Here is a 16,441-nt window from a genome sequence, read left to right as displayed (position 1 = left end):
TTCCTACTTTCTTGCTTTCCTGTGCTAGGCTCCATGCTATTACTAAAGACTGAGGGGAAAGAGAAAGCAGAAAAGAAAAAAAGAAGAGGCAGAAAAGAAAAAAGAAGAGGCACAAAAAGGTCAAGAAAGAAGAAGAAAAGGAAAAGAAGGCAAAACACAAAGTAAGGGAAGGAGAGAGTAGCAAATGCAAAGAGGAGGAGAGGATGCAAATGTGGAGGTGAAATGGGAGAAGAAGAAGAGGAATATGGTGAGGAGAGAAAGATGAGGGAGAGGAGGAAATGGAGGAGTAAAAGCACGAAGACAGGAGGAGAAGGAAGAGGAGGAGGAGGAGGACAACCACACCATCTACAGGGGAAGAACAAGGCATGGCCAGTCACCTCTCAGCAGGGAGAAGGGTCTTGTGGCCTTAGAGGCTCCCCCTCTTTTCCTGTTGGGACCAGGAATTTAGCACTCAAGCAGCAAGACTGATTTGGTTTCTGGAGGTTTCCCCACCTGGCTTGGGACAGCCTTCCTTTTGTCCAGGAAGACCTTAGTCATTCCAGTTGGGAGTAGTTGTGACAGTCGCCTCAACCCTCTCAGTGTATCTGAGGTGCGTCAGACATCAACGTGGGACACCTTTGGTGGTCATCAGATGGGTGAGTTATTAACCCCACCATGAGCTCCCCTAGAGCTGGGGCCTAGGTCTCAGCTAGACTCAGGTACAACCTTCAGTACGTGGTGGGGCGAGGTGGGGTAGGGTTGGTGATGAGAGTAGGGGGGAAGTTAGAAGGGCTAGGGGAGACTGTGAGAAGGATGTGAGGGAAGTTCTGGTGCCCTAGCTTGCTTGACTCTTGGCCACTGAAACCTGCTTTGGTGTTAATGTATTTATAGCCTGTTTTTCTATTTTAACTAAATGATCCATTTTCACCTCTACAGTATAATGTTATGTAATTGAATATAAATATTACTCACATGCTGTCCCTCACTTACCCTACTTGGGGTGAATGAAGTTACATTTATATGCAGCTCCGAATTTTTAAAAATATTTTACAAATATTATTTGATAGTACATATGACAATATATTTAGAAAGAAATTCAAAGGGTCTGTGGATTCAGTAGAATAACTTTGAGTAGATGTGAACACTCAATGAAGTTCAAAAATTTGTGAGCCGCTAAGAGGCCACTTCATGGTGAGGTTATGTTTCTGGGATTTTATTTCACAATTGATAGGAATGTGTGGAAATCTCTAGTCCGTAGTTAAAAAGTTGTGAAAAATTTTTTCCACACTAATATTCTTCTTCATTTTAATGGTTGTTCTGTAGTTTGTCAACATGCAAATTGCTCATATGATATTGTTCATTTCATTTGAACATTGGTCTCCCTGTGCTTTGGAGATCCTGTCATCTGTAAAGAGGGCCAGTGCTGGGGCTGGACAGCGGGTTTGTGTAGCAGGTGTCTACTCAGTAGGAGGAAGACATGGCTGAGCAAGTCATGGTATAGACATTTTGAGGAGAGTGTCAAATGCAAAAGGAGATATATGAGTAAATAAAAATAGTATTAGTTAAACTTTCTTAAACATTTGGGGACAAATTCATTCCATCACCAACAATAATTGCTACTAAGGAGAATGCTAGGGAAATATTCTACTTTTTATTGCAATCAGCAGATGGCAAGGAAATACAATGACATCCTCGTGAAAGAAGAAAAAATCCCAGATCACAGGAGAGGTCTGCTAATTGAATTAGTATCACCTTGACAGTTCTTGATTTAGGAGCAGCAGCATTCTTTAGAGAGCATAACTCAGGGGTGACTCCAGGTGCAGCAAGTGGTGATGGCAAACAACCTTTCCACCCAACAATCTCTCATATCATGACCACAACATCCCCAGGAACCCAGCTTCAAAAAGAGAAGGACAGAAAAGATTACGAAAAGAAAAAATAAATTCAATAAAAAGAAGACAGAGAAGACTATAGATGGATGGGTGAAGAAGGCCAGAGATTGGAACTGGGGAGAAGAAAGTAAGAAAATTTGAGGCACAATTGAAGATTGACTTGAACTCATGGAAGAAGAGTTGGATTCCATCTAATGAGGACTCCAGATGAAGAAGGATCAAGGAAAAAGTCTCAAAAGGGAGGAAGAATACTCGAGGAAATGCAGAAGGTATAGTAAATAAGAAAAGGAAAGTGAAACACACTGGTAAGGACAGAAGGAACAGAAAAATTGGATGTCTGCCTATCTGCTGCTTAGAGCACTCAGAGAAAATAGGTAAGTGTGACTATCAAGTTTTTAAGAGGTTAAAATATAAAGTGAATCAACCTGTGAAGGAAAAAGAGACCATGGAGGGAAGAGTTGTTATAGGAGTAAATCTGTAAGGAAAGTAAACCTATAAAGGATGGGATGAGTTGATGCAGTGGATAAGGTACTAGATTTGGAGTCAGTATGACCTGCGTACAAATCCTGCCCCAGACAATTACTAACGATGTGCCCATGATCAACTCACTTAAACTTTCTTTATCCCAATTTCCTCATCTGAGAAACCAGAATAACAGCTCCCAACATACAGAGGTGTAGAAAGAATCAAGTGATTTAACATGTATAAAGTTCTTACAAATCTTAATGCTCTATATAAATGTTAGCTGTAGTAGTACTAGTAGTAGTAGCAGTAGTAGTAGTAGCAGTAGTAGTAGTAGTAGCAGTAAGTAGTAGTAGGAATAGTAGTAGTGGTAGGAATAGAAATATAAGTACTAGTAGTAGTAGTAGTAGTAGCAGTAGTAGTGGTTGTAGTAGGAATCGTAGTAGAGGTAGGAATAGTAATATAAGTAGTAGTAGTAATAGTCGTAGTAGTAGTAGTAGTAGCAGTAGTAGTAGTACTAGTAGTAGTAGTAGTAGCAGTAGCAGTAATATTAGTAGTAAAAGAGGGAATAAGCTTGTAAAAGGAATATACCTATAAAGTAAGCAAAAAAGTATATCTTACCAAAGGAGTAATGCAGTAAAAAAATAAAAAGTGCAAGTACGCTCCACAAAACCAAGGCATATTCACTCATAGAGACATAGCATGAATGGGAAGATGACATATTGGAAGGGGTCCCACCTAAAGGGCAAATGTGTGGAGAACACAGATCATTGTTGAGGTCTTCAGCCTATTATGGAGTTGTGGTAAGAAATCTTGGTGTGACAGGACCACACATGATCATAGATCCATAGGAAGCCATCGAAGACCAAGAAGATGGAAATCTGTGCAACTTGAGAGTCTACAAGATTGTCCAGGATCCCAGGCAGGTCCCCACATTGACAATAAACACCTTGGAACCACATGTTGCCTACGTACAACGTAGCAGACGTCTTTGCGAAGAGAATCAAAGCAGGAATTGAGAGTGGACCAAGAGAGCTGTCAAGACAAGAGGAGCCCTCATCAACTGAAGAGAAACGGTCATGGCAAGGGGAAGGATCAGAAGGGAAAGTCTCAGATGAAGATGAAACTAGGGATTGCTGCCCATTACCCAGAGCAGATGAGATAAAACTGGACAAAGGTAGAAAAAAGACAGAGCTGCCCAGTTATTACTCTTTCGTTTTTCTCTGCTTGAGAAACCTTTGAAGAAGAAGGGACAGAATCAAGATGGCTCATTAGCAAATTGGTACCAATTAGGAAACATATACTCTATATTCATAAATTTATACAAATTTATTTCATTAGCAAATTAAGTAAAGATGTCAGACATATCCTTGATGAATTAGAATCGTGGAGCCTAAGAAAAGTACACCCCTGGGAACTGATACAGTTGCTAGGTAAGATTGCTGAACCAGTCACTGATATTTGTAAGACTGTTTAGCAAAGGAAGGCTTTCAGAAGAATAAATACTGTCCTGATATTTTTTTAAAAGGAAAAGAAAGAATGGAAGGGATCTTAATTGGCTTTGGATATTGTGCTTATTATAATAAGATTAATTTCAATATTGTAAATCTGACACTTGCATTTCAGAAATAAAATTCTGAGGTACTATATATTGAGCAGTTTGCCTGGGAAAAGATCTGAGAGGATTAGTGAATTTGTAATGTAAAGAGAGGTAAAGCTTTTGGAATAAGGAGGTGATCATCCCTTGGTCAAATCCAAAGAATAGTCTGGTGTTCTTTGCTGAAGCCCACATTTTCAGAAGGATGTTGATGGGCAGGACAGTATCCAGATATGGTTAATTTTCATAATAAATAGCTTGTAACACATGATACCTTGAGATTGGCTGAACAAGTGGTTAAAGTGTTTATCCTGGCAAGATTGGAACAGGAAGTAATAGAATAATTCTCTTTAAGTACATGAAAGGCCCAAAATATGCAAGAGAAATTAGATTTGTTTTGTTTGACCCCCAAGGGCAGACCTGAAATCAATGTATACATTAAGCCTAAATTTGAGTTTGAGCTAAAGAAAAATGCTGAAGGAATTGGAGCTATCCAAAAGTGGAATGACTGCCATTGTTGGTAGTGGAAGGTCTTGTTGGAAGTCTTTAACCAGAGGTTGACAGTTAAGTGACAATCATCATATGTTATCAAGTATGTAGTTTGAATTAAGTGGTGACTGGGTTTCTTTTAATTTGGAAATTCTCTGATTCTCCCTTGACAATAACTGCTCATGATAATGAGGCTGTCAACAAAATATTTTGAGAAATTCATTAAGGGAAGCGATGGACACGTTCAGGGGTGAACCTGCCTTGACCAAGGGACCTTTCAGTCTGTGATTATATGTCATTGAAATAAAATCACATTGGCAGAGAACTGAGGTGGAGAAATTTAGGAGGTTAATTTAAATGGTCAAGTGACCAGTTTTTGATCTTCTATAATTCCTGAAAATGGAACATCACAAAGTTGTGTTGTTGGAATACTTGCAGGAACGAGTTGTACAATTTGAGGGTTTCCTTGGAGAATACTCAGGAACCTCTGCTTAGTTCATCAGTGCTTTTTTGTATGAGGGAGAAGGTGCTTCTGTCTTTGTGTTGCATGTGAAAAGGCTGGTTCACGAGTTGGGACTCAAAGATGAGTGACTGTGGAGGAGATAAACGTATTGCTCCAAAGAGGCGCCATGTCATTATCAATGTTTGCCATCACATGGTAGTGGTGAAAAGCACTCGTTTACTTAAAATAGAAAAACAGTTGAATTGGCATTCAGGGACTCTTCCCCATTTATTATTAGCAAATGCTAAATAGATGCCTCTTATGTCCTGGTAAGAGTAAGTTAGAGGGGACTGCAAAGCAATAAGAAAACTAACCATACACAAATGGAACACATTTCAAGCAAACATTAGTGGGACAACATCTGAAGGTTAGCCCTTGGTCTCCTCCAGTCAGGAATAGGGCTCTCAAAGTGCTTTCAGTTCAAGGGGTGTGGCTCTAGGTCTGAGGGTGTCTGGCATTAGACCCACTGCTGACACCTAGTGGTATAAGTGCAAGTAGCACATAGGAAACTCCCTGAAGCTTGCAACAGTGTAATGGTGGGGCTTGGTTCTTTTCCTGTATGTAGAAATAATAATGGTGATGATAAGAATAACTCCCATTTACGTAGCAATTAACTCTGTGCCAGGCACAATGCTAAGCCCTTGATGAGCAGTTTACAATTACTTCATGTGATTCCCACAACTGGGAGAGGGAGCTGCTATTATCATCCCCATTTGACAGTTAAGGCAATAAAGGAAAAATGACTTGTCCAGGGTCACCTGATCAGACAAAGACAAAACAGGATGTTGTTGGAAATATGTTAGTGTTAAGCGGGAATGGTAGCACCTAATTTTATAGATGGTGAATTCAGGAACATATATTCATGTTACAATTGTGGCTTCCTTCAGGAACTTCCAGGGGAGGCAGGATAACAGACTGGACTCTGGAACAAGAAAATCTGAGTTCAGATTCTGCCAGTAAAACACACTAGACAGTTAACTTCACCTTTCAATCCTCTGGGCAATATTCTGTCACTATAAACTTCAAGATAATTGCTGATCCTCTGATTGGTAGAAGTTTTCTCCCTGGGCATTGCCTAATCAGCTACCATCAAACAAAGCCAGGCTCAAACAACATGGAGCCTTATAATTTTGAGGCCTCAGATAATGAGTACTCAAATAATGAGTAACATGTATTTATTTTCATGTATTCGCATATATATGGTTCATTCTACCATAAGATTTTTCTGACTAAAATGATAGAAATCATAAGACATTTAAATATATGACGGTGTACATACATACCCATATGAAATTCATTGGTTCAGTCCTTGGCAATGACTTTATCTACCTCTAATTTCTTCTAGTAAATATGTTTGTGTGTTTGTGAGTGAGAAACCATCCATTTCATTTCCCCACACTTTGGATTAAGCACCACTACGAGCAAGACACTGTGCTAATCTCTTAACCAATATTTCCTTTGATCGTCACAACAACTGTAGGATATGGGTATTACTCTTTTCATTTTACTGTGTCTTGCCCAGGACACACCAGTAAACTGCCAGGGGCCAGGTTTGAACTTAGGTAGTCTTGACTCCAGCCCAGCAGCCACCTCATTGCCCTCATTTCATAGAAAAGTAGATTTAGCAGAAAACAAGGAAACATACATTTTACAGAGGATACAAAAAGGAATAGTGATTTTTGGTGTTGTTTTCTCCCATTTCTCCCTGAAATGGATGGGGAGAAGTATTTCACTCCTATATTCATCAATAAATATGGGAAAATGAGAAAACAAAGATATTTAATGAGGAAACCTCTTTAACTAAAGAGTCATACATAGGAGCACAAAGACTGCTTTATGTAAGTTAGGATGAAAAAATTATACGTTTTAATAAATATCCCTTCTTGGTTCTTACTGAGAATTTAACACAGATTTTTAATGAAAGCAACCTCCCCTCACGTCATTTTCGAAATTTTCTTAGGAAAGAAATGAGATCATTTCTGATTATCTCTCCTGCCAGAAGTCTTGATCTCCCCCCACAGAGTGAGCTGAGTTTAGCAAATGAGAGAAAAAAACATGATACAATATATTTTTTTCATTACTGCTTTTAAAAAGCCTAGGTGGGTCTACAGTATGAGGGGAAGGGGATATTATGATCAAATATCTCATGGAAGAAAAACACATTAACCAAGGAGACTTTTGTCATTACTTCACAATCTTGTCTTGTCCTTGAACAGGGGTTAAGAATTTAAATCCATGGAAAGAAAATATGTGCATACACATACCTGTAGCAGACTTACATACTGGTGCATGTGTATGTTTATGTATGGATATAGGTAGATACAGTCCTAAATAGAGATTAGATATAGATTCAGACATGAATATAGATATACATTTGAGATACAAGTTACATATGAATAGGGATATAAAGATATGCACATGGATATAGATACACATACAGATATGATATAGATAGATACAGATAGAGATATGGATATAGATACAAACAAATATAGATATAGATGTGATATTGACATGAACATGAATATAAATATACATGAATATAGGTATATGTACAGATATAGATTGAATATATATATATATATATGGAAATAGGAATGTACACAGGTTAGACAGGGAAATAGATAGGGACTCAGATATAAATATGGATATGAATATTGATACCCTGATATAGATATGTAGATACAGATAGAGATTAGCTATAGATATGGACAAGAATGTAGATATAGATAAATATAGGTAAAGATACAGATTGGACAGAGATATGGAAATAGAAACATGGAGATTAGACTGAGATATATAAATAGGGACATAGACATAGATATGCATATGAATATATGTGCATAGATACAGATATGAAGATAGAGATGTAGATAGGGATATGGATATAGATGTTGATAGGTATATAAATAATCTAGGAATGGAAAGAGCTAGCTAATAGGGTAAGTTCAGGAAAACTCATTAACACCAAAATCTTTCAGTGCCCATGTCCTAAGGGAAAACACCACACCTTCTCTCAATCTGTAGGTACTGAAGGTTATGAGTCTAGCCCTGTCTCAACCCTCAGCTGCAGGGGAACATGGAAGGGTAGTAACTTGCTCCTCTGCTCTCCACTAAAGGTCGCTCACCTTGCTGTCTGGCTCACCTTTGTTGATCACCTCAGATACACCGAGGGTTTGGGGCTTCTGTCTCCACTGCTCCCAACTTGGGTGGCGGGGTGTTCCTGGACAGAAGGAAGGTGGTACAACCATGTCTTAAGCCAGGGGCCTCAGGCACTGGGGACCTCTGGGAACTGAGTCAGTTCAGCTGCCTGGGTGTTAGTCTCCTGGCCTCAGCAAGAGGGGAGGAGGATTCTCACAAGCCATAAAATCTTCAAATCCAGGAGGCCTCTGCTGGGATGGCAAACGCCATGTCACTGTCTTCCCCTGCTTTAAGCTCCTCCTCCAAGTATCTCCAGCATCCTTGTAAAACTCCTTCTTGGTCATCACAGAGGTGGAGCACACAAAGGAGAGGATCATGACTGGGGGCCAGGGGTGAGGGACACAAGCTTTTTCCCTCTCCCCATTAACTCCCCCACCCCCAAACTAAGCTTTAAGTGCAGAGGGCAGCTTTGGATATTGGGGTTGACCAACTGGGTCCTCATTGGTCAGGAGGAAGTGACTAAACAGCAAACTTCTTACAGCAATCTAAGGCAAAACTTATGGGGGCCACACAGAAATGGCTGTCTGTACAGGACCCAGGTTTGGCCAATGGTCTCTGACCCCTGTGCTGGTCACAGTCAACTCATCAACACAGAAGGAAAGCTGTGGAGCTGGAATTGAAATGAGAAGGGGGAGATGGGACATGGTGATACCAAGAGAGTGGAAGCCCCCACATTCATGGAAGTGCTCAGCAAGGAAGTGATGGAGTCCACTGACTGTGGTAGCAAACACACTGGCTTTAACAGAAACTGACTTCATGTTTGCATTTGGAGAGAACAAGATGGGGCAACTTTGCCTTGGCAACCAAAACAATGCCATTCTCAGGCCTGCCCAGATAACGTACAATGGCCAGCCAAATACCAAAGTGACTTGTGAGGCTGAATTCAGCATGATAACAGACTGCAAAGGAAACTTCTACTCCTTTGGGTGCCCTGAATGTGGTCAGCTGGGACAGAATTCTGAAGGGAAATTCATTGCTACGGGCTTTCCAGGCTCCTCCAGGCAGTGGACATTGCCAGTGTGCCTTGGAACACAAACAAGACAGATGAGAAGAGATTACTCAGTGAAACGTTGCCCGATGCTCTTATGTGTTGGTCTTCCCAAGGTTGCATTTTATAAGCAAATTCAACGTTGACTACGTTTTTACTGTATGATCTCCAAAGCTTTACTGACTCCCATTCTCTCTTTTCTCCCTTCTCCCAACCCAAATGTTCAGCTAAAATATTGCTTCTTAGTTGACGACTTAGCATTCCTAAAAAAAGAAAAAACAAAAAAAACAAAAAAAACCTTCCAAGAGCGTCGTTGTAAAAATCCCCACTTCCAAGAACGTCACCGTAAAAAAAGAATCCCTCTTCCAAACGCATCCTCCTGCTCCACATGGAAAAGGATTCTAGACAGGCTCTTTGCAACTAAATACAACTACTCATGCAAGTTTTGCTTTCATATTGACTCCAACAATGACACTGTCTAGGGGTAGCTATTGTGCTAACAGCCTAACAACTGAATTTTTATCTAGTTTCCTACATACTAAGTTTTGTCTAGAACAGGCATTTAATCATAGAAAGAACAGGAGCCTTTTCTAAAGCTTTAAAACAAAGAATTGATCTAGAGCTAAATAAATGGCCGCCAATATCCTGTGATGTTGAAGGGATGCTGAAAGAAACCTGAACTCACAATCATTCTCCTCTTTCCCACCTGAACGATTTCAGCCTTTTATTTTTCCCGAGTCACAGAATCAATATTGGAAGGAAAACCCCAAGTTCCTCTGAAATGATTCATATAACTCGTCAACACCGAAACTCTTCAACAATACTCCCAATCAACCAGAAGAGCAAGGAAAGGGAGTCTCTGAGGTTTCCTCCTTCCACAATGCGTATACAGAACCCACTTCTCGACTGCTCCCCGGAGGGCCCCTTACCTACCTGTCTACCTCCACCTCCACTAAACATCGCTTTGTCCCTCCTCCCTTTGATGCAGCAGAAGTAGCTCAGCCACCCCCAGCTCCTGGCCCCTGGCCTCAGTTGCCATTGCTGCCGTTACCACTTCCCCAAATACAGCCCCAGCCACTGCACAGCCTCCACTGCTGCCATGACCACGTCGGCCCCCTCTCAGGTGCAGCGGAACTACCACCAGGACTTCGAAGCTGCCATCAACTGCTAGATTAAACGGGAACTCTATGCCTCCTATGTCTAACTCTCCATGTCCTACTACTTTGACCAAGATGATGTAGCATTGAAGAACTTTGTGACGTACTTCCTCTACCAGTCTCAGGAGGAAAGGGAGCATGCTGAGAAGCTGATGAAACTCCAGAACCAGCTTGGCAGCCCCATCTTCCTGCAAGACATGAGGAAGCCACACCAAGGTGACTGAAAGAGTGGGCTGAATGCAGTGGAATGTGCTCTGCACTTGGAAAAAAATGTCAATCAGTCATTACTGGAATTGCACAAGCTGACAAATGACAAGAATGACCCCATTTATGTGATTTCATTGAAACCCACTATGGGACGAACAGGTAAAGTCCATCAAACAACTGGGTGATCAGTGGCCAACCTGGGCAAAATGGGGGCCCCAGATTCTAGCACAGAGGAATATCTTTTTGACAAGCACACCCTTGGGCACAGTGACGATGAGAGCTAAGGCAACCTGGCTTCCCACACACCTGGGAAATGTGGGCATGACTCTTACTGTCTTTCAGTGCATGCATATTTTGGTTATCTGGCCGTACTTTCTACCAAAAGACTACGACCATATACATCTCAATAAAGTGACTAGGTAATAATAAAAAAAAAGAAAAACAAACAAAAAAAAATGAAAAACAACCCTAATATCCCCAATCAATGCTTATGTCAGACCTTTCAATATCACCAAAATGATGAAGATCACCCAGGATGACCTGAAGAATCCCATTGCATTTTGGACAGCACTCATTACTAGAAAGTCTTCTCTTTGCTTGGAGCTGAAAACTCTACAATTTATTCCCTAAGGTAAGTGGATTTTGATTCTCAAGACCCTGTTCATATTGCAATCATGTCTGGGAAGGGGTTAATACATGAACACTTGGAGCTTAGTTGAATTTCTCTGGTTTCTGGTTGTCCCTTAGGGGAATAGGGAAGGCTATGAATGGGACATAGACCTGGCAAATTTTCATAGATAAGGCTATGTTAAAGCAGGGAGTAGGGTATTTATCAGTAGATAGAGTGTTGAGCCTGGGATCGGAAGACCTGAGTACAAATTCAGCCTCGGACCCTACCAGCTCTATCACCCTGAACAATTCACCTAATCTTCATTTTCCTTAATCCACTGGGGTTTGGAAATGGCAAACCACTCCATTATTTTTGCCAAGAAAATTCCATGGACTGTATGGTTCACATGCCCATAGTCAGATACAAGTGAACAACACCCAGAAGAATTATAGAAGAGAACACAAAGAGCTGAGAAAATGTGGGCCCAGGCTCAAGTCTGAGATCTTACACTTACTAGCTGGGTGACCTTTCTGGGCCTTGAGTTTCTAATATTGAAAACTGACAGGTTGAATAAGACATCTTAAGAACTCTTACACATTTTACACCTCTAAAATTTCTTAAAATTCTTAACTGAGCAATTAAATACTCCATTCCTGCTATGGAATTCTCTTGGTTTTAAGTAGATCTAACAATGGTAGTTGTCCTGTTTTCTCTTTAGTAGAATATTTCCCTTCCCACCTGCGTCTGCAGATTCCCTTGATTCCCTTACCTAAGCTCCCTAGAAGACGACAGCATTGTCAGGGCATCAAGAATCCTATGCTTTCACCTGCTGAACTCACAATAGTTTGTCCTTGGTGATAAGACAAGGTGTCATGTCTAAAGAATTTCTTTTCTTTTCAGCCTGAAAAGAGCCAGGGAAGAAGTCATTATCAGGTTTGAATCTCTACTGAATATATGAAAATCTTATCTCTGAAGATTTTTCCACATTTTATGTCTGTTGAGGTATTATCGGTACATTGTGTCAGAGTGAAATATTTCCAGGTTCCTGCAATGGTTTATTATTGAAATGAAAACTACTGGAAGACAGAAGCGACCTTGGGTGAGAGAGTAGATTACACTTGAAAGAATTTAACATGATGTTGTGGTGGAATGGACTTTACGGGTTATGGAAGTCAACGCTTATTTGAAAAATGAAGAAATTTTCTCCAAAAAAACAAAAATTTTAATATTTGCAAACGTTTTCCTTCTAACAATCATGTTGAGCTGCTAATGACATTGTCTTCATGCTACAGATTAGAAAATTAAATCTGGGTATTTGAGTCCAAATCCAAGTTCTGCAAAGCAGTTACTAGGGAAGGATGACTCCAACCCTCAAGGTGGAGAAACGTCTTTCTAAATGTCATATCGTACTTTAACAGCTGGGATCCAGAATTCAAGGACAGGCTTCTGCTATGCAATCAAGTGTTCTCTCCACTGACCTACACAGACTTCCATTGACAAAGGCTTCCTGGCTGCATTGAGTTTGCATAATTAATATTTGTTTAATTGAACTGAATTGTACTGAGTTGAGCAAATACTCTTCATCATGACTTGTTTCATTCAACAGGCAGCTGATTCATTTCCATTCTGTGGATGAAAATTATGCTTCCATTTGTTCTGATGAGTATGATGATGGATACCATTTGTAGATATGACCAAGGCCTTTGACACTGTTACTGGTGAGGGATTAAGGAAAGTTAAGTCAAAATTTGATTGCCCAAAGAAGTTCATCAGTATTGTATGTCAGTTTTATGATGGCTTGTTTGCTCTGGTTCTGGACGATGGACAAAGCTCTCGTGACTTCCTAGTCACCAGTGGAGTGAAACAGGGCTATCTGCTTCTTCCCATGCTTATTAGCATGATGTTTTCAACCATGTTGACTAATGTTTTCAATGAGGATGAGCAAAACCTCAAGGTCTACTACTGTACTGATGGCAAGTTCTTCAATTTGAAAAGGCTATAAGCCAAGAACAAAGTGGAGGGAGTGTTGGAGCATAATTTTCACTTTGCAGATGATTGTGTACTCAATTCAGCCTCTGAAGGTGAGATGCAACAAAACACAGATCAATTCTCTGTTGCTTGTGCTAATTTTGGCCTAATGATTAATGCCAAAAAACACAGGTGCTCCATAAGCCACCTCCACACTATCTGTAAGTGAAACCATTGGTTACAACAATTGGAGAAGTTTTGAAAGCTCTGAATAAGTTCACTTATCTTGGTAGTGTACTTTCCAGGGATGAACACATTGACAATGAGGTGGATGCGCACATTGACAGACCTAGCTCAGTGTTTGGAAGGCTCTGAAGAAAAGTTTGGGAGAGAAGAGGTATCAGACTGACTACCAAACTGAAACTCTACAAAGGCATTGTGATGACCTCATTGTTGTGTCCTTGTGAAACAAGGAAAGTCTACCAGTGCCTTGTCAAGAAACTGAATCGCTTCCATTGGAACTATCTTAGGAAGATTCTGAGGATCACCTGGTAGGATAGGTTAGGAGACACTGAAGTCCTTGCTAGAACTTAATTACCAAGTATTCAAACTATGCTTGAGAAGGTGCAACTCTGATGGGCTGGCCAATATGTTTGAATGCAAAATGTTGACTTGCCAAAAAGACTATTTTATGGAGAATTGCAAGGGGCAGGAGATCGCATGGTGGCCTGAAGGAATGATACCAGGACACTCTCAAAACTGTGGATTTATCTGTGCAACGTTGGAGACACTGGCACAGGACCGCTCAGCATGGCAGACCCACATCAGAAAGGGTGCCATGCGCTTTGAGCAAAGCAGAATTGAGACAGCACAAAGCAAATGCAGAATATGGAAATTTGGAATATTCACCCCAAATACTCACATTGACTCTTTGTGTCCCACCTGTGGCAGAGCATTGTGAGCTCATATTGGTGTGATCAGCCGCAGTCAGACACACTGAAATTCCACTTTATCTTGGAAATTCCATCCAAAAAAAAAAACCAAAACAAACGTAAGTCATACAAACAAACAAACAAATAAAAACTTTCTTCCAAGAGCATACTTGTAAATGTCCCCACTTCCAAGGACGTCACTGAAAAAAAAAGAATCCCTCTTTCAAAGGCACCCTCCTGCTCCACATGGAAACAGATTCTAGAGAGGCTCTTTGCAACTAAATACACCTACTCATGTAAGTTTTGCTTTGATATGATCTCCAACAATGACATTTTCCAGGGCTAGCTATTGTGCTAACATCCCAACATGAAATTTTATCTAGTTTCCCAAGTACTAAGTTTTATCTAGAAAAGGCATTTAATCATGGAAACAACATTCGTCTTTTCTAAAGGTTTAAAACCCAGAACTGACTTACACCTAAATACATGGCCGCCAATATCCTGTGATGTTCAAGGGATGCTGAAAGAACCCTGAACTCACAATCATGCTGCTGTTGGACCACTCAACGATTTCATCCTTTTGTTTTTCCAGCATCACAGAATCAATATTGGAAGGAAAACCCAAAGTTCCTCTGAAATAGTTCATGTAACTCATGAACAATACTCCCAATCAGGCAGAAGAGCAGGGAACGGGAGTGCTGAGGTTTCCTACTTCAACAGGGCTTATACAGAACCCGCTACTTGATTTCTGCCCAGAGCTACCCTTACGCACCTGTCCACCTCCACCTCCAATAACCAACACCTCGTCCCTCCTCCCTTTGACACAGCAGAAGTAGCTCAGCCTCCCCTGGCCTCTGGCCTCCACTGACTTTGCTGCTTACACCACCTCCCCAACTTCAGCCCCAGGCACTACACAGCCTCCACTGCTGCCATGACCCCATCGGCCCCCTCTCAGGTGCAGCAGAAATAGCACCAGGACTTGGAGGCCACCATCAACCACTAGATCAAACGGGAGCTCTATGCCTCCTATGCCTAACTGTCCATGTTTTGTTGCTTTGACCAGGATGATGTAGTGTTGAAGAACTTTGCCAAGTACTTCCTCTACCAGTCCCAGGAGGAGAGGGAGTACGCTGAGAAGCTCATGAAACTCCAGATCCAGCGTGGCGCCCCAACTTCCTACAAGACATCAAGAAGCCACACCAAGACTGGGAGACTGGGCTGAATGCAGTGGAGTGTGCTCTGCACTTGGAAGTAAATGTCAATCAGTCGTTAACTGGAATTGCACAAGCTGACAAATGACAAGAATGACCCCATTTATGTGATTTCATTGTAACCACTACTTAGATGAACAGGTAAAGTCCATCAAACAACTGGGTGATCACCTAACCCACCTGGGCAAAGTGAGGGCCCCAGATTGTGGCATGGAGGAATATCTTTTTGACAAGCACACCTTTGGGGACAGTGACAATGAGATCTAAGCCAACCTGTCTTCCCCCACACCTGGGAACTGTGGGCATAACTCTTCCTGTCTTTCAGGGCACGTATATTTTCGTTATGTGGCCACAATTTGTACGAAAAAACTACCACCATTTACATCTCAATAAAGTGACTAGTTACTCATACAAAAACAAGCAAAAAAAAAAATGAAAAACAAGCCTAATATCCCCAATCAATGCTTATCTCAAATCTTTAAAGATCACCACAATGATGAAGATCACCCAGGATGACCTGAGGAATCTCATTGCATTTTGGATAGCCCTCGTTACTAGAAAGTCTTCTCTTTACTTGGAGCTGAAAACTCTGCAATTTATGCTCTAAGGTAAGTGGATTTTGTTTCTGGAAGACCCTGTTCATATGCAATCATGTCTGAGGAAGGGGTGAATACAAATGGTGGAGCTTATTTGAGTTTCTATGGTTTCTGCTTGTCCCTTATGGGAATAGGGAAGGCAGTAAATGGGACATAGTCCTGGTAAATTTTCATATCATAAGACTATGTTAAAGGAGGGAGTAGAGGATTTATCAGTAGATAGAGTGTTGACCTGAGATCAGAAGACCTGAGTACAAATTCAGCCTCAAACCCTACCAGCTCTTTCACCCTGGGCAATTCACTTAACCTCCATTTGCCTTGATCCACTGGGGTTTGGAAATGGCAAACCACTCCATTACATTTGTCGAGAAAACCCCATGGATTGCATGGTCCACATAGCCACAGTCAGACACAAGTGAACAATACCAAGAAGAGGTATAGCAGAAAACACAAAGAGCTGAGAATGAGTGGGCCTGGGCTTAAGTCTGGGATCTTACACTTACCTTCTAGGTGACCTTTCTGGGCCTTGAGTCTTTAATATTCAAAATTGGCAGGATGAATAAGAGATTTTAAGACTCTTTCACATTTTATGAGTCTAAAATTTCTTACAGTTCTTAACTGAGAAATTAAATACTCCAGTCCTCTTATGG

At 41.0% G+C, this 16,441-nt stretch overlaps 1 pseudogene; it reads left to right on the top strand.

Moving 5' to 3' along the window:
* Positions 1–16,441, top strand: part of LOC140500451 (ferritin heavy chain-like) — a 33,825-nt pseudogene that overhangs the window by 1,530 nt on the left and 15,854 nt on the right.

The sequence above is a fragment of the Notamacropus eugenii genome, chromosome 4 (genome assembly GCF_028372415.1).
Source record: "Notamacropus eugenii isolate mMacEug1 chromosome 4, mMacEug1.pri_v2, whole genome shotgun sequence".
Lineage (NCBI taxonomy): Eukaryota > Metazoa > Chordata > Mammalia > Diprotodontia > Macropodidae > Notamacropus > Notamacropus eugenii.
The sequence above is the reverse complement of the archived record's forward strand: the minus strand, read 5'-3'. Positions and strand labels throughout refer to the sequence as shown.